Source organism: Symphalangus syndactylus, chromosome 6 (genome assembly GCF_028878055.3).
Source record: "Symphalangus syndactylus isolate Jambi chromosome 6, NHGRI_mSymSyn1-v2.1_pri, whole genome shotgun sequence".
In the NCBI taxonomy this organism is placed as follows: Eukaryota; Metazoa; Chordata; class Mammalia; order Primates; family Hylobatidae; genus Symphalangus; species Symphalangus syndactylus.
In genome coordinates this window covers 18,921,011-18,940,995 of record NC_072428.2, presented here as the reverse complement: position 1 = coordinate 18,940,995, position 19,985 = coordinate 18,921,011, and the positions used below count along the sequence as shown (strand labels likewise).

The following is a 19,985-nucleotide window of genomic DNA, read 5'->3' as shown; positions in this document are numbered from 1 at the left end:
TATAGAGACAGGCCACATATAACATGTCTGGAGACTGGTTGAGAGAGAACCCAGAATGCCCATGTACAAGACAGGTCTGGGAGGGCCAGAGACAAGGCTGGATTGCACATTAAAAGTGACCCTAACAGGATTCAACACACTGGGGACATGGAGCTATTGGATTAGCCATTCTTCTTTTAATCAGGGAAAGCAAGACAGGAGAACAAATAAAAGAACTGAGATTTAGATCCAGAGCTATCACACCATATGAGATGAGAAAGAATATTCTGAATTTTTCAGGGAAGTTTTTTTGCTCAGTTGAATATTTCTATATTTACTTAAAGATAAGACTTGGTATAAAACTTAATATAGCCAAAAGTAAAGATGTTTTTGAGATCACATGACTTAAAATGATGGTAGGCCTCTCTGTGGAAAAGTAGAATCTATAATATTGGGTACTGATATTTGGGATATTTGTATTGATTCTTGAGCTGAAAGGGTAACACTCATGCATTATTCGTATTCTTAAGTAACATAAAACATATGTATATGCAACAACTTTTTAGAATCCCTTGCCTAAATTAGCATTCCTCGCTGTTTATTTGGAATAAATCCCAGAAAACATATTATCACATTGGAGTATATACATTTTTGTCACTATCATCACTAAAATAAGAAGAAAATTAAGAGGTTTCATCCCCGTATATCACATTCAATTGTGCTCCAATAATTTTCATCTCTGATAGAAACGAATTTTGGGTTTGAGATGCAGCTCAAGAACAAAGGCAGTAGTTGTTTATTTTTCTATTTAGTGGGGATTACATATTTGAGAATATCACATAAGCCATGGAAGCGTCCTCTCATAAAAAAATACATTATACACATGTAGAAAATTTAGTATACATTGCACAGTGGTGTATGGACAATCCAGTAACTTACTCATACTTACCAGTTTTAGGGTCCCTAATTGGAGAAAAATCAGCACTATATGAGTTTTGTGATCAGTTATTAACATAAAGAAATAACCACTTGGTATTGAGGAAAAATTAACCATTTTATTAAGTCTCTTAACCATTTAAGAGGCAGGGCTTCTTTGTCTCTGCCTTCTTCTGTGTAACATATTTTGAAAAACAGAAAGAGTTATGACCTGGAACAAAGGTGTTACAATAACCATGTAGACTTAAAATTGGGATAGTGACATCCAAAAAGTTCAAAGTTAGTGTTTTGTATAGTTTGATATCCTATACCACACTGTGGGCAGTTAGGATTATTTCAGTAATGAAGTACTGCGGTTACGCTGTGAAGATTTGCTTGAAGACTTGCTTGTTTCTTATGTGACTTTCACCGATAATACAATGATCATACAATATTTATAAAGCTACATTACATATATGTATCATATAAAACCCACAAATACAGCCATGCACTGCATACCAGTATTTCAGTCAACAAAGGACTGCGTTTATGGTGGTGGCCCCATAAAATTATAGTATCATATTTTTATTGTACCTTTTCTATGTTTGGATGTGTTTAGATACTCAAGTACTTACCATTGTGTTACAATTGACTACAGTATTCACTACAGTAAAATGCTGTACAGGTTTGTAACCTAGAAGCACTAGGCTATGTGATATACCCTGGGAGTGTAATAGGCTCTATCATCCAGGCTTGTGTAAGTATACCCTATGATGTTTGTGCAATGACTAAACAAGATGCATTTCTCAGAATATATCTTCACCATCAGGTGATACATGATTGCATATGGATGATATTCTGCAAAGTCCATGTATTTAAAGTCTTCCTACGTAGCTTTCTAAAACAGGTGGAAAACACCTAGTCCAAGAGATTGAAGAAGTTTTAAATATTCTGCTCTATGGCATCAGGGAAGTGCTACATTGGCATTTATTCTCAACCACATATCAAAACACATACAGCATGCCAATTTCATGTGTTGCCTCTCCTTTACTTACTTTACTGAGCTTGAAGCCTCTTTTAGTTATCTTTCCCAAACAAAACCTTCCTAGTCTTAATTCTATGGAAATGGGAGCAACAAGGTATGATTGTAATGAGGCTGAGCCATATGTGGGAGCCTTTCCTCTTACAGCTTTTCACACACCACCAGTGGACTCTCCTGCTGTATATGGTTGAGGGAAAAGTCAGTTCAGGAAGTTGCACCAAAGCTGAACTCATGCTTGCAGAAGTGAAGGAAATCACCTTATTTATTTTTATCTTTAATATTTGCTTATGGTAGGAAACTTGAGATGTCACATTGTCCTTTGCTCTGATAAAGTTACTAATGATCGTATTTGTTTTATCCTTTCATTTATTGAACTAAGTTGGTCCCAAAGTCAAAGCAGTCTTGTTTTGAGGAATAAGTCCTTACTTGGCTACTGAATCAAAATGTCCGTACTCCATGACTTTTCTTCTATACACATTTTTCAAAACAGAGATATAGAACAGTGGAACAGAACGGAGCCCTCAGAAATAATGCCACATATCTACAACTATCTGATCTTTGACAAACCTGACAAAAACAAAAAAAAAGATTACCATTTCTTTAGCACCCTTTTTCTGCTTACCACTCTCCACTAGGCACACAGTATACAAACTCTCTTCCTCATAAAATGTTCACAAAATATTTTTATTACTTCTACATTAAAGAAGAGGAGACCAAGTTTCAGAATTATTAAGGTCAATATGACACAGAAAAGAATTTGAGATTGATTTATTTTGGCTCAAAACCTCACATTCACCACACTATACAATGTTAAACTAGAACTCTTCAAATGAGACACTTCTGCCCAGGTAGTCATTTATGAGTAAAACTGGTACATATATGATCATAATGAGAAAACCACTTTGAAGTGCAACAAGTTTAAAGTTCAACATACAGATTCTTCTGTCACATTCTAATTACCAGTAATTCGTGTCATTATGATTGATATAATTTCATTGAGATACATTGCAAGAGTTCAGCTCACGTGTTTGAGGCCAAATTGTGACGTTGCAACAAGCAAGTGACTGAACTGAGCCCAAAATAATTAAACCCTTTGCTTAAATAACTGCACAATTAACTTAAAAGAAACAAATGGAAAACAAAATAACTCCACCACCAAACAAACATATAACAACATGAACAAAGGGACAAAATAACCTCAAAAATAAATGTAAGCAATAAATTAAATTACTGTAATGTTATGGGAAACAAATTTCATTTATAGTGTTTGGGTTGACCTTCTCTCCATCTCACAGGAAGAAGCTGATGTAGTACACAGACATTGCAAATCAAGGTTTTCAAATTAAATTAGATATATTTACATATAGATGTGTATATGTGCATTAGTATTTTTAAGTTTAATATATTTTCTATTTTTAAATTTGTTGATGTACTGATTTATGGGGTACATGTGAAATTCATTACATGTGTAGAATGTGTAAAGATCAAGTCAGGGTAATTTGGGTATCCATAATTATGATCAAAGTATTTATCATTTTTACATTTTATGTGTGTGAGCATGTACATATATTTCCACACACATGCACACTTACTTTCTGTCTTAAACTTATCTTAGTTTTTATGGTGAGGTAATTGTGTCATTCGGTTATCTACTAATTCATTCTTGAGATAACTAATCCATGGTTGGAGAAAACAATCACAATTACTCAAACAGCTTTGAACAATCAATGCATTGGAATTCAAAACTGACAAAGTCAAAAGGAGCTCTGATAATTGTAATTAGGAGGAAGGAAAGATATCAGTAGATGCTGCACTATAAAATTCAAACCAGTTCAGTTATTGGTGGCATGTGACATCTGTCGGCAAATTAAAGAGCTTGTCATAAGAGATTTGGAAAGCTAACTGCTCACAGGATATCCGTTGAACATTTGGCTTTTGTGGGATGAGGGCAGGTTGGTGAAGCTGATGCTGACACTCTGGAAAATACATTTTTTGGCCAGTTATAGATAATCTTTCATAATTGGTATGAAATTAGTAACTCATGTAAGCTAGGTGTTGGGTTATTTAACTGGTTGCTTTGAGGAGGAGCTGCTTTGATATGCAAGTTATTGTCTTGTTTAGCAAGTTGTTAATGCCTACATATTAAGCATCTTTCTTTTTTTTTTTCAGTGTATTTTAAGACAGAAGATGAACCAGGTATCACATTCTTCCATATCCACAAAGCCACAAGTTTTTAAAATTTGAACTAAATACCTGCCAATTATGGATTAACCACTTTAACCTTCACAGCATTATTTTTCTTTTGAAGAAAGAAAAACTTACAAAAGGTAAGTCTAACCTAGACCATATTATTGATAATAGTTAAAAATTCCTTAGTTTTAAATGCTTTACCTGTATTATCTCATTTAATCATTACAAACTTGAAAAATAATTGTTTTATTAATTTCATTTTAAAGATGATGAGAAAAAAGCTTAGAGAAGCCAAGTGCTTTGCCCAATCTAAAAACTGAAGAAACTAAAATTTAAAATGAGGTCTGGCTGACACCAATATTTGTTCTTAATCATTACCCTATAGTACTTTTATTGAAGAGAATCTAACTTTGATAACATAAAAGTTAACATTATATATACATAAATAATTGTTTAACTTAACTAACATTGAGTATTTCAGATGCATGAAGCACAGGAACACAAAGAATATAATGGCTTAAACATATACCCTTCTCACCAACCTACTTAAACTATTATAAAAAATAGAAGAGGAAATACTTCCAGACTTATTGTACAAGGCCAGCATTACCATGATACCAAAACCACACAAAGACATCAAAAAATGAAAACTATAGACCAATATCTCTGATGAATATTGATGCAAAAATCCCCAACAGAATACTAGCAAACCGAATTCAACAATACATTAAAAAGATTACTCATGATGACCAAGTGGGGTTTATCCCAGTTATGCAAGGATGGTTCAACATTCACAGATCAAAAAATGTGATACATAATATCAACAGACTGCAGGACAAAAAGCATATAACCATTTTAATTGATGCTGAGAAAGCATTTGATAAAGTTCAGCATCCCTTCATGATGAAAACCCTAAAAAAACTGGATACAGAAGGAACACATCTCAATATAATAAAAGCCATATGTATTAGTTTGTTTTCATGCTGCTGATAAAGTCATACCTGAGACTAGGCAATTTACAAAAGAAATAGGTTTAATGTACTCATGGTTCCATGTGGCTGGAGGGACCCTTGCAGTCATGGTGGAGGGCAAAAGCATGTCTCACATGGTGGCAGACAAGAAAAGAGAACTTGTGCAGGGAAACTTCACTTTATAAACCCATTGGATCGCATGAGATGTATTCATTTTCATGAGGAGAGCATGGGAAAGTCCTGCCCCTATGATTCAATTACATCCCATTGTGTCCCTCCCACATCACATGGGCATTGTGGGAGCTACTATTCAAGATGATATTTTGGTGAGGACATGGCCAATCCATATCATTCCACTTTGGCTGCTCCCAAATCTCAAGGCCTTTTACATTTCAAAACTAATCATGCCTTCCCCACAGTCCCCCTAAGTCTCAATTCATTTCAGCATTAACTCAGAAGTCCACAGTCCAAAGTCTCATTTGAGACAAGGAAAGTCCCTTCTGCCTATGAGCCTGTAAAACCAAAAGCAAGTTAGTTACTTCCTAGATAAAATGGGGTACAGGCATTGGATAAATACACCCATTCTAAATGGGAGAAATTGGCCAAAATGAAGAGGCTACAAGGCTCCATGCAAGTTCAAAATCCAGCAGGGCAGTCAAATCTTAAAGTTCCAAAAAATGATCTCCTTTGACTCCACATCTCACATCCAGGTCATGCTGATGCAAGAGGTGGGTTCCCATGGTCTTGGCCATGCAGGGTACAGCCTGGCTTTGCAGGGTACAGCCTCGGTCTCAGCTGCTTTTATGGGCTGGTATTGCATATCTGCAGCTTTTCCAGGTGCATGGTGCAAGCTGCTGGTGGAACTACCATACTAGGATCTGGAAGACTGTGACCCTCTTCTCACAGCTCCACTAGGCAATGTCCCAGTGGGAATTCTGTGTGGGGGCACCCACCTCACATTTCCTTTCCACATTGCCCTAGCAGAAGTTCTCTATGAGCACCCTGCCCCTGAAGTAAACTTCTGCTTGGACATACAGGCATTTTCATATATCCTCTGAAATCCAGGCAGAGGTTCCTAATCAATTCTTGACTCTGTGCACTTGCAGGCTCAACACCACATGGAAGCTGCCAAGAATTGGGCCTTGCACCTTCTGAAGTCATGACCCAAGCTGTACCTTGGCCCCTTTTAGTCATGGCTGGAGTGGTGGGGATGCAGGGCACCAAGTCCCTAGACTGCAGCAGAAGGACCCTGGGTCCAGCCCATGAAATCATTTTTTCTTCCTAGGCCTTCAGGCCTGTGATGCGAGGGGCTGCTGTGAAGGTCTGTGATATGTCCTGGAGACATTTTACCCATTGCCTTGGTGATTAATATTCAGCTCCTCCTTACTTATGCAAATTTCTGCAGCAGGCTTGACTTTATCCTCAAAAAATGGGATTTTCTTTTCTATTACATTGTCAGGTTGCAAATTGCCTGAACTTTTATGCTCTGTTTCCCTTTTAGAACCGAATGCTTCTCACAGCACTCAAGTCACCTCTTGAATGCTTTGCTGCTTAAAAATTTCTTTCGTCAGATACCCTATATCATTTCTCTCAAGTTCAAAGTTCCACAGATCTCTAGGGCAGGGGCAAAATGCCACCAGTCTCTTTGCTAAAACATAACCAGAGTCACCTTTGCTCCAGTTCTCAACAAGTTCTTCATCTCTATCTGACACCACCTCAGCCTGGATTTCATTTTCCATATTATTGTTAGCATTTTGGTCAAGGCCATTCAACAAGTCTCTAGGGAGTTCCAAACATCCCCACACTTTCCTGTCTTCTTCTGAGCCCTCCAAACTGTTTCAACCTCTGCATGTGACCCAGTTCTAAAGTCGCTTCCACATTTTCTGATATTTTTTCAGCAATGCCCCACTCCACTGGTACCAGTTTACTGTATTACTAAATTTTCATGATGCTGATAAACACATACCCAAGACTGAGCAATTTACAAAAGAAAGAGATTTAATGGACTCAGAGTTCCATGTGACTGGGGAGGCCTCCCAATCATGGTGGAAGGCAAAAGTCATGTCTTTCATGGCAGCAGACAAGAGAAGAAAACTTGGACAGGGATACTCCCCTTTATAAAACCATTAGATCTCATGAGACTTACTCATTATCAAAGAATAGCATGGGAAAAACATACCTCCATGACTCAATTACCTCCCACCAGGTCCCTCCCACAACAGTTGGGAATTGTAGGAGCTACAATTTAAGATGAGTTTGGGGTGGGGACATAGCCAAACCATACTATCATATATTGACAGACCCACAGGTAATATCACACTGAACAGGGAAAAACTGAAAGCCTTTCCTGTAAGATCTAGAACCTACAAGAATGCCCATTTTTACCACTGTTATTCAATATAGTCCCAGAAGTCTTAGCTAGAGCAATCAGACAAGAGAAATAAATAATTGGAAGTCAAGTTATCCTTGTTTGCAGGTGATGTAATCTTATATATGGAAAAACCTAAAGACGCCACCAAAAAATATAAAAACTGATAAAAAATTCAGTAAAGTTGTAGGATACAAAATCAACATACAAAAATTAGTAGCATTTCTTAGGTCAACAGTTAACAATCTGAAAAAGAAATCAAAAAGTAATCCCATTTACAATAACCACAGACAAAAGTAATTACCCTGGGAATTAACTTAACCAAAGAAGTAAAAGATCTCTACAAACAATACTAGAAAACACTGGTGAAAGAAACTAAAAAGCGCACAAAAAATGGAAAGATATTCTATTTTCAATAATGTTAAAATATCCATACTTCTCAAAGCAATCTACAGATTTAATGCAATCCCTATCAAAATACTGACATTCCTCACAGAAATAGAGAAAAAAGTTCTAAAATTTACATAGAACCACAAAAGACCCAGAATAAGCAAAGCTTTCTTAAGCAAAAAGATCAAAACTGGAGGAATCACTTTACCTGACTTCAAATTATACTACAGAGATATAGTAACTAAACATCATGGTATGGCATAAAGCAGACACACAGAGACACATAGACCAATGGAGCAGAATAGAGAACTCAGAAATAAATTGACACTCCTACAATGAACTTATTTTCTACAAAGATGCCAAGATCACACATTGAGTCTCTTTACTTAATAGTCCTGGAAAAACTAGATATCCATAAGCAGAAGTAAAATTCATCACTATCTCTCACCTTATACAAAAATCAAATCAAAATGGATTACATACTTAAATCAAAGACCTCAAAATATGAAACTAACACAAGAAAATACTGGGGAAACTCTCCAGGACATTGGTCCTGGCAAAAATTTCTTGAGTAATAATAGCCCATAAGCCCATGCAACCAAAGCAAAAATGGGCAAATGGGATCATATCAAAATGAAAAGCTTCTGCACAGCACAGGAAACAATAAATGAAATGAAGAGACAACCCACAGAATGGGAGAAAATATTTGCAAACTACCCATCTGAACAAAGGATGAATCACTAGAATACATAAGAAGCCCAAACAACTCTAGCAAAAATTCTAATAATGTGATAAAAAATGGGCAAAATATTTAAATAGGTATTTCTCAGAAGACGACACACAAATGGAAAACAAGTATATGAAATACTGCTTAACATTATTGATCATCAGAGAAATGCAAATCAAAATTACCATGAGATATCATCTCACTGTAGTTAAAAGGGCTTTTATCCAAAAGTCAGGCAATAACAAATGCTAGTGATGATGTGGAGAAAAGGGAACCCTTGTACACTGTTGGCGGGAATGTAAATTAATATAACCACAATTGAGAACGGTTTCGAGGTTCCTCAAAAACTAAAAATAAAGCTATCATATGATACAGCAATCCCACTACTGGGCATATATCCAAAGAAAGGAAATCAATATATCAAAGAGATATCTGCATTCCCATGTTTGTTGCAGTACTGTTCACAATAGCTGAGATTTGGAAGCAACATAAGTGTCCTTTAACAGATGAATGGATAAATAAAATGTGGTACATATACACAGCGGAGTTCTATTCAGCCATAAGAAAGAAATTCTGTCATTCACAACAATATAGATGGAACTAAAGGTTATTATAAGTAAAATAAGCCAGGCACAAGAAGATAAACATCATATGTTATCACTTATTTCTGGAATCTAAAAATCAAAACAATTGAATTTATGAAGACAGAGAATAGAAGAATGGTAGGGTAGTATAATTTTGTGGGTAGGGGGAGATAAGGATGGTTATTGTACAAGATAATTAGAATGAATAAGACCTAGTGTTTGATAGCACAAGAGGGGGACTATAGTCAATTATAATTTAATTGCACATTTAAAAATAACAAAGTATAATTGGATTGTGTCTAAGACAAAAGATAAATGTTTGATGGGATGGATACCCATCAAACATTTTCATGATGTGATTATTATATATTACATGCCTCTAACAAAAAATGTTATGTACCCTGTAACTATATATACCTACTATGTACCCACAAATATTAAAAAAGAATTTAAAAAGATATGCCCTTTCTTTAAATAACGTAGACTATTGTACAAGAGATTAGATGTCTCCAAATATAACTATGATTTTGAATGCCAAATACAGGATACATAGGAAAAAGAGTGAGATTTCAGGAAAAAACTGCTATGCATAGGTTTAGGTAAAGAGTGTAATTAAAAAAGCAAACCCAGAGATACCATGTACTAAAGTACCTCTGTTTGGAATTTTTCGTGAGTGTGTGTGTTTATAATGTCAGTTTCTTTCACTGGTGAATTTTCTCTGATTTTTTTTGTTGTTAAATAGAGCACTTGGTTTCCCTCCCAGAATATTGCCAACTGATTGCTACTCTCATTACTAATTTTATTGACTATATATATATTTTTAAATTATACTTTAAGTTTTAGGGTACATGTGCACAACATGCAGGTTAGTTACATATGTATGCATGTGCCATGTTGGTGTGCTGCACCCAGTAACTGGTCATTAAACATTAGGTATATCTCTAAGTGCTATCCCTCCCCCCTCCCCCCAGCCCACAACAGGCTCCGGTGTGTGATGTTCCCCTTCCAATGTCCATGTGTTCTCCTTGTTCAATTCCCACCTATGAGTGAGAACATGCGGTGTTTGGTTTTCTGTCTTTGCGATAGCCTGCTGAGAATGATGGTTTCCAGCTTCATCCATGTCCTGACAAAGGACATGAACTCATCATTTTTTTATGGCTGCATAGTATTCCATGGTGTATATGTGCCACATTTTCTTAATCCAGTCTATCATTGTTGGACATTTGGGTTGGTTCCAAGTCTTTGCTATTGTGAATAGGGCCGCAATAAACATACGTGTGCATGTGTCTTTATAGCAGCATGATTTATAATCCTTTGGGTATATATCCAGTAATGGGATGGCTGGGTCAAATGGTATTTCTAGATCTAGATCCCTGAGGAATCACCACACTGACGTTCACATGGTTGAACTAGTTTACAGTCCAACCAACAGTGTAAAAGTGTTCCTATTTCTCCATGTCCTCTCCAGCACCTGTTGTTTCCTGACTTTGTAATGATTGCCATTCTAACTGGTGTGAGATGGTATCTCATTGTGGTTTTGATTTGCATTTCTCTGATGGCCAGTGATGATGAACATTTTTTCATGTGTCTTTTGGCTGCATAAATATCTTCTTTTGAGAAGTGTCTGTTCATATCCTTCACCCACTTTTTGATGGGGTTGTTTTTTTCTTGTAAATTTGTTTGAGATCATTGTAGATTCTGGATATTAGCCCTTTGTCAGATGAGTAGATTGCAAAAATTTTCTCCCATTCTGTAGGTTGCCTGTTCACTCTGATGGTAGTTTCTTTTACTGTGCAGAAGCTCTTTAGTTTAATTAGATCCCATTTGTCAATTTTGGCTTTTGTTGCCATTGCTTTGGTGTTTTAGACATGAAGTCCTTGCCCATGCCTGTGTCCTGAATGGTAATTGCATAGGTTTTCTTCTAGGGTTTTTATGGTTTTAGGTCTAACATGTAAGTCTTTAATCCATCTTGAATTAATTTTTGTATAAGGTGTAAGGAAGGGATCCAGTTCCAGCTTTCTCCATATGGCTAGCCAGTTTTCCCAGCACCATTTATTAAATAGGGAATCCTTTCCCCATTTCTTGTTTTTGTCAGGTTTGTCAAAGATCAGATGGTTGTAGATATGCGGCATTATTTCTGAGGGCTCTGTTCTGTTCCATTGTTCTATATCTCTGTTTTGGTACCAGTACCATGCTGTTTTGGTTACTGTAGACTTGTAGTATAGTTTGAAATTAGGTAGCGTGATGCCTCCAGCTTTGTTCTTTTGGCTTAGGATTGACTTGGCGATGCAGGCTCTTTTTTGGTTCCATATGAATTTTAAAGTAGTTTTTTCCAATTCTGTGAAGAAAGTCATTGGTAGCTTGATGGGGATGGCATTGAGTCTATAAATTACCTTGGGCAGTATGGCCATTTTCATGATATTGATTCTTCCTACCCGTGAGCATGGAATGTTCTTCCATTTGTTTGTATCCTCTTTTATTTCACTGAGCAGTGGTTTGTAGTTCTCCTTGAAGAGGTCCTTCACATCCCTTGTAAGTTGGATTCCTAGGTATTTTATTCTCTTTGAAGCAATTGTGAATGGGAGTTCACTCATGATTTGGCTCTCTGTTTGTCTGTTATTGGTGTATAAGAATGCTTGTGATTTTTGTACATTGATTTTGTATCCTGAGACTTTGCTGAAATTGCCTATCAGCTTAAGGAGATTTTGGGCTGAGACAATGGGGTTTTCTAGATATACAATCATGTCATCTGCAAACAGGGACAATTTGACTTCCTCTTTTCCTAATTGAATACCCTTTATTTCCTTCTCCTGCCTGATTGCCCTGGCCAGAACTTCCAGCACTATGTTGAATAGGAGTGGTGACAGAGGGCATCCCTGTCTTGTGCCAGTTTTCAAAGAGAATGCTTCCAGTTTTTGCCCATTCAGTATGATATTGGCTGTGGGATTGTCATAAATAGCTCTTATTATTTTGAGATATGTCCCATCAATACCTAATTTATTGAGAGTTTTTAGCATGAAGGGTTATTGAATTTTGTCAAAGACCTTTCTGCATCTCTTGAGATAATCATATGGTTTTTGTCTTTGGTTCTGTTTATATGCTGGATTATGTTTATTGATTTGCGTATGTTGAACCAGTCTTGCATCCCAGGGATGAAGCCCACTTGATCATGGTGGATAAGCTTTTTGATGTGCTGCTGGATTCTGTTTGCCAGTATTTTATTCAGGCTTTTTGCATTGATGTTCATGAGGGATATTGGTCTAAAATTCTCTTTTTTTGTTGTGTCTCTGCCAGGCTTTGGTATCAGGATGATGCTGGCCTCATAAAATGAGTTAGGGAGGATTCCCTCTTTTTCCATTGATTGGATTAGTTTCAGAAGGAATGGTACCAGCTCCTCTTTGTATCTCTGGTAGAATTTGGCTGTGAATCTGTCTGGTCCTGGACTGTTTTTGGTTGGTAAGCTATTAATTATTGCCTCAAATTCAGAGCCTTTTGTTGGTCTATTCAGAGATTCAACTTCTTCCTGGTTTAGTCTTGGGAGGGTGCATGTGTCTAGGAATTTATCCATTACTTCTAGATTTTCTAGTTTATTTGTGTAGCGGTGTTTTTAATATTCTCTGATGGTAGTTTGTATTTCTGTTGGATCAGTGGTGATATCCCCTCTATCATATTTTATTGCGTCTATTTGATTCTTCTCTCTTTTCTTCTTTATTAGTCTTGCTAGCAGTCTATCAATTTTGTTGATCTTTAAGAAAACCAGCTCCTGGACTCATTAATTTTTTGAAGGGTTTTTTGTGTCTCTATTTCCTTCAGTTCCCCTCTGATTTTAGTTATTTCTTGCCTTCTGCTAGCTTTTGAATGTGTTTGCTCTTGCTTCTCTAGTTCTTTTAATTGTGATGTTAGGGTGTCAATTTTGGATCTTTCCTGCTTTCTCTTATGGGCATTTAGTGCTATAAATTTCCCCCTACCCACTGCTCTGAATGTGTCCCAGAGATTCTGGTATGTTGTGACTTTGTTCTCATTGGTTTCGGAGAACATCTTTATTTCTGTCTTCATTTCGTTATGTATCCAATAGTCATTCAGGAGCAGGTTGTTCGGTTTCCATGTAGTTGAGTGGTTTTGAGTAAGTTTCTTAATCCTGAGTTCCAGTTTGATTGCACTGTGGTCTGAGAGACAGTTTACATTTGCTGAGGAGTGCTTTACTTCCAACTATGTGGTCAATTTTGGAATAAGTGCAATGTGGTGCTGAGAAGAATGTATGTTCTGTTGACTTGGGGTGGAGAGTTCTGTAGATACCTATTAGGTCCGCTTGGTGCAGAGCTGAGTTCAATTCCTGGATATCCTTGTTAATTTTCTGTCTCATTGATCTGTCTAATGTTGACCCTGGGGTGTTAAAATCTCCCATTATTATTGTGTGGGAGTCTAAGTCTCTTTGTACGTGTCTAAGGACTTGCTTTATGAATCTAGGTGCTCCTGTATTGGGTGCATATATATTTAGGATAGTTAGCTCTTCTTGTTGAATTTATCCATTTACCATTATGTAATGGCCTTCTTTGTCTCTTTTGATCTTTGTTGGTTTAAAGTCTGTTTTATCAGAGGCTAGGATTGCAACTCCTGCCTTTTTTTTTGTTTTCCATTTGCTTGGTAGATCTTCCTCTATCCCTTTATTTTGAGCCTATGTGTGTCTCTGCACATGAGATGGGTTTCCTGAATACAGCACACTGATGGGTCTTGACTCTTTATCCAATTTGCCAGTCTGTGTCTTTTAATTGGATCATTTAGCCCATTTACATTTAAAGTTAATATTGTTATGTGTGAATTTGATGTTAGCTGGTTATTTTGCTCATTAGTTGATGCAGTTTCTTCCTAGCCTTGATGGTCTTTACAATTTGGCATGTTTTTGCAGTGGCTGGTACGGGTTGTTCCTTTCCATGTTTAGTGCTTCCTTCAGGACCTCTTTTAGGGCAGGCCTGGTGGTGACAAAATCTCTCAGCGTTTGCTTGTCTGTAAAGTATTTTATTTCTCCTTCACTTAGGAAGCTTAGTTTGGCTGGATATGAAATTCTGGGTTGAAAATTCTTTTCTTTAAGAATGTTGAATATTGTCCCCCACTCTCTTCTGGCTTGTATAGTTTCTGCCGAGAGATCAGCTGTTAGTCTGATGGGCTTCCCTTTGTGAATAACCCAACCTTTCTCTCTGGCTGCCCTTAACATTTTTTCCTTCATTTCAACTTTGGTGAATCTGACAATTATGTGTCTTGGAGTTGCTCTTCTCGAGGAGTATCTTTGTGGCATTCTCTGTATTTCCTGAATTTGAATGTTGGCCTGCCTTGCTAGATTGGGGAATTTCTCCTGTATAACATCCTGCAGAGTGTTTTCCAACTTGATTCCATTCTCCCCATCACTTTCAGGTACACCAATCAGATGTAGATTTGGTCTTTTCACATAGTCCCATATTTCTTGGAGGCTTTGTTCATTTCTCTTTATTCTTTTTTCTCTAGACTTCTCTTCTCACCTCATTTCATTCATTTGATCTTCCATCACTGATACCCTTTTTTCCAGTTGATGAATTGGCTACTGAGGCTTGTGCATTCGTCACATAGTTCTCATGCCTTTGTTTTCAGCTCCATCAGGTCCTTTAAGGACTTCTCTGCATTGGTTATTCAAGTTAGCCATTCATCTAATTTTTTTTTCAAGGTTTTTAACTTCTTTGTCATGAGTTTGAACTTCCTCCTTTAGCTCTGAGTAGTTTGATCGTCTGAAGCCTTCTTCTCTCAACTCGTCAAAGTCATTCTCCATCCAGCTTTGTTCCATTGCTGGCGAGGAGCTGTGTTCCTTTGGAGGAGGAGGAGGCACTCTGATTTTTAGAGTTTCCAGTTTTTCTGCTCTGTTTTTTCCCCATCTTTGTGGTTTTATCTACCTTTGGTCTTTGATGATGGTGACGTACAGGTGGGGATATCCTTTCTGTTTGTTAGTTTTCCTTTGAATAGTGAGGATCCTCAGCTGCAGGTCTGTTGGAGTTTGCTGAAGGTCCACTCCAGACCCTGTTTGCCTGGGTATCAGCAGTGGAGGCTGCAGAACAGCGGATATCGGTGAACAGCAAATGTTGCTGTCTGATCATTCCTCAGAAAGTTTTGTCTCAGAGGAGTACTTGGCTGTGTGAGGTGTCAGTCTGCCCCTACTGGGGGGTGCCTCCCAGTTAGGCTACTCACAGGTCAGGGACCCACTTGAGGAGGCAATCTGTCCATTCTCAGATCTCTAGCTGAATGCTGGGAGAACCACTACTCTCTTGAAAGCTGTCAGACAGGGACATTTAAGTCTGCAGAGGATTCTGCTGCCTTTTGTTTGGCCTTGCCCTGCCCCCAGAGTTGGAGTCTACAGAGGCAGGCAGGCCTCCTTGAGCTGAGGTGGGCTCCACCCAGTTCGAGCTTCCTGGCTGCGTTGTTTACCTACTCAAGCCTCGGCAATGGCGGGCACCCCTCCCCCAGCCTCGTTGAGTCCTTGCAGTTTGATCTCAGACTGCTGTGCTAGCAATGAGTGAGGCTCCATGGGCGTAGGACCCTCTGAGCCAGGCGTAGGATATAATCTCCTGGTGTGCCATTTGCTAAGACCGTTGGAAAAGTGCAGTATTAGGGTGGGAGTTACCCGATTTTCCAGGTGCCATCTGTAACCCCTTTCTTTGATATTTCTTAAAGGCTACCTAACTATGAATGTCTTTCTTTTAGCAAGTGATGAATGAATGCTTCTACAGCACATAATGAGATGCAATAAATTCCATTGGTTTACCTTTCTTTTTAAAGTGCAGCCACAGTAGAAATGTTTATTGTATGGATAAACAAAGTCCATCGGGAATAGTAAAGGAATTGAAAGGTATCTATAGTTTTAGAAATTCCTTAAATGGAATTTTTGATTTGCATACTTTGAGGCCTATGTTGCATGATTGAAAGGATAAGGCCATGTCAAAGTTGATTGTGAGATCTCTTTTCATCCTAGCAGGTGGACTTCATATATTGTGCTTGGAAGGCCTCTGGAAAGACCTTTCTACTTAGAAAATATCCCTAAGTTCTCTAGGTTGCTGAAATCCTTTAACAACATTTGTCCATATTAAATAAGCATTGCCTTTGAATATAACATCTTTTAAAATGTAAGATTTTTCTGAAGAACATCTCAACTGAAATCCTTCTCATTTAGAGTCAGCAAACTGTTACTGAAAGTTTACATATTTTTATGACCACTGTGTGTGTGTGTGTGTGTGTGTGTCTAAAATCAAGCATTGTTTCTGTTATTTTTAATCCACTTTTGTTCTGTAGAACCTCGTTAGGAGTAGTAAATAATTTTTGACTTCCTTCAAATTCTGTTGAATTCAACCAATATATAATCTTAATACAATATATGAAACAAAATAGGACCATAGTTACATAAATAATAATTAATTCTAGATAGGATAAGAGTTGGATATGATAGTTTTGGGAGGCCTAATGACAATGGATATTGATCGCAACAGTAAATGACCACAACAGTAACTAGAGCTTATTAGGATTCCCTGAAAGAAAATCAGATAATAGAGAAAACTAGTAGTACTAAGATTCTATTGAATTACTCTAAACCCCAATTCAAAGAGTCACGTAACATAAAACCCATTAGTTACCTCCTGTGTACTTCCATATAATTTGTTTCTCATTAATCATTTTGAAGCCTAGCAAAAGGATCAATCTGAGCCCCATGATCCTTAATTTTTTCTATTTTTATCTATATTTTAGCAATGGAAATAATGGCATGAACATGAAATAATGCCCACACAGCTTGGACTCTGCAGCTCTCTACCTAGCCCAATAGAACCACCATCAGTATGAGGAAGAAAATATTCTAGATCAGCTATAGAATTTTCAGCAATAATGGAAATGTTCCATAAGCTGTGCTACCCAACGGGGTAGCCACTAGTTACATGTGGCTATTGAACATTTGATATATGGGTAGTGTGAATAAGGAAGGGAATTTTAAGTTTGATTTAATTTCAATTTATTTAAGTTTAAATAGCCACAAATACTTAATGGCTACTTTATTGAACAATATAGTTCTAGGTTGAGGTAGAAATAGGTACAGAAAAAAAGAGGCATGTGTATTTGGAAAGCAGACAGTAATTTAAAAATGCTAGAGTATAGAGGAAGATTGAGTGTGTCTGAAAGTGAAGTTGCACAATAGATTAAGGTAAATTGTAAAAGACTTTCCAATGGCAAGCCAAGTTATAAGCTTGGCCAGAGGCATTAAAGCCTGAGAGTAACACAATAAAATATCTATGTTTTAGGGCATTCTCCTTGGCATATTAACGATAAAAGGCAGGAGACAGGGAGTATATATTAAATGAATGTTACCAAGAAATAAGTTAAATATAATAACATTATAAATTATAATAATAACAGTGGGTGGAGTAAAATAGTTCAAAAATATTATAAAGATAGAATTCAGTCGACACTACTTATGACTGATTTTGTACATACAGGGGGGCTGGAGAGGAGACAGTGTATAGTCATAAAGATAATTTGGGGATTACTAGCTTAGGTAACATATGATAATGATGTGAAGGCTGGAGGAAAATCAGTTTTGAGAGAGTGTTTCAGTTGGCTATTCCAACAATGCTTCATAACAACCAACAGGCAACTCAGTGCTTAAAACACCCATTTGTTACTATTGACCTAAGTTTACAGGTTGAATGGGCTTTGACCAAGCAATAATCAGTGATATTACTTGGGGGTATTTTTATGGTCTTAAAATGTGTTGGGCTAATTTGGGATATTCTCAACTTGGTTGACTATCTCTGTTCCATATATCTCAACCTCTATCTGGCAAGCTTGAGCATATTCTAATTGGATGCCAAGAGTAGACGAAGCGTAAACACCAAGGAGTTTTTAGTCATAGATTTGTCACTAGTTTGCTAGTGGTCTATTGGCCAAAATAATTCATGGGGTCAAACTCAAAGTTCAGGTAGGAGGGCAATACAAAAGGCATAAATGGAGGAATACATGAAAGATTGGACCCTAACCAAATCGCTTTTCCATAATCTTTCTTCTGGCCACAGTTATTATATCTCTTCTATAAGCTTAATAGCTTTTATTGCTATCCTCTTCCCCTTCAATGATCCATATGATCATTGATCATTGCACTGGACTTAGAGTTTAGGAACTCATGATTTAAACGAAGTCCAGATATAGCTTCTCTTTATCCAAGTATCTATAAACTAAAAAGGCAAGTTAACTGTCCACCCAACTCTTCACATACTCATAAGAAAATGAAAGAAAGACAAAATAACTGCAACAGGCCATTCCACTTAAAAAGTAGAAGGTTGGGAGGCACACAATCTTTAATAAAGTTTCTGATCATTCTCAGCAAACTATCACAGGAACAGAAAACCAAACATCGCATGTTCTCACTCATAAGCGGGAGTTGAACATGAGAACACATGGACACAGGGAGGGAAACGTCACACCCCGGGGCCTGTCAGTGGGTGGGGGACAAGGGGAGGGATAGCATTAAGAGAAATACCTAATGCATGCTGGGCTTAAAACCTAGATGACAGGTTGATGGGTGCAGCAAACCACCATGGCAAATGTATACCTATGTAACAAACCTGCAAGTTCTGCACATGGATCCCAGAACTTAGAGTATGATTTAAAGAAAAGATTCTAGCATCCAGTTAGAACCATTTTGCAAATTTTCACTACCCTAGATTTCACAGGGCGTTTGAAGTGGCTCCCTAGACCGTTATTCTTTTTTTTTTTTTTTTTTTTTTGAGACGGCGTCTTGCTCTGTTGCCCAGGCTGGAGTGCAGTGGCGCGATCTTGGCTCACTGCAAGCTCTGCCTCCCGGGTTCACGCCATTCTCCTGCCTCAGCCTCTCTGAGTAGCTGGGACTACAGGCGCCCACCACCACGCCCGGCTAATTTTTTTGTATTTTTAAATGAGACGGGGTTTCACCATGGTCTCGATCTCCTGACCTCATGATCCGCCCGCCTCGGCCTCCCAAAGTGCTGGGATTACAAGCGTGAGCCACCGCACCCGGCCTGACCGTTATTCTTTACTCTTCCGTGGGAGTGAACTATCTAGTCCAATGTTCCTCACAGCTCATCCCTCCACACTCGTTCATTACCCATATTTTTTCACTTCTTTAAAGGTCATTAGAAAATACATCTTTTTGGCTAGTTTCTCAGGCTGCTTCTTACTCATATTAACGTGTGGATTCCAAAACCTTTGTAGATTTTGAAATATATAGATTTATTTTACTCAAGGCTAATGGCATTTTCACCAATATTGCTATTCCAAAATTTGCATAGGTTTCCTGTGAGTTGGATATGATTCCTTTCCATGCTTAGAGTGTCACATCAAGACTTGTTTTTGGAGACATGTCTCCTCTCTAGACTTAGTCATTAATATTGTGGGTGGGGTGATGCCTTTAGTATTCTAAGAAGTCCTTTTGACTAGTTTGGTGTGTCACTCTTGATTTGACCTTTGCCTCCAAGTATTTTACTTTGAGAAATATTTTCCCGATGGAGAATTTGGAGATGAGAAACAGTTTTATGGTACGACCCAGAAACTTTTGACCCTTCTGTCTCACCTACAACTTTATAAAAGCCAAATGACACTTTCCACTTTCTGTCTGAAAAACTTGTTGTTCAGTTCCATAATTTTGTCAGATGCCTGTTATATCATCTAACTCACTGTAGGTGACAATTATCCCAATTGTTTTACCACAATACAACATTTTTAGCAGCTTCCTCAGTGCTTTTCTAGTCTTTGTTCAATGTCTACTCCAAAAGCCAATGCAACA

General features: G+C 37.6%; 1 long non-coding RNA gene across 2 annotated transcripts in view; it reads left to right on the top strand.

Moving 5' to 3' along the window:
* Positions 1-19,985, top strand: part of LOC134736987 (uncharacterized) — a 125,211-nt gene that overhangs the window by 67,591 nt on the left and 37,635 nt on the right. For both annotated transcript variants that reach the window (XR_010121491.1, XR_010121492.1), the window contains exon 3: positions 4,106-4,263. This is a non-coding gene — a long non-coding RNA (uncharacterized lncRNA). The remainder of the gene's footprint in view (positions 1-4,105; positions 4,264-19,985) is intronic.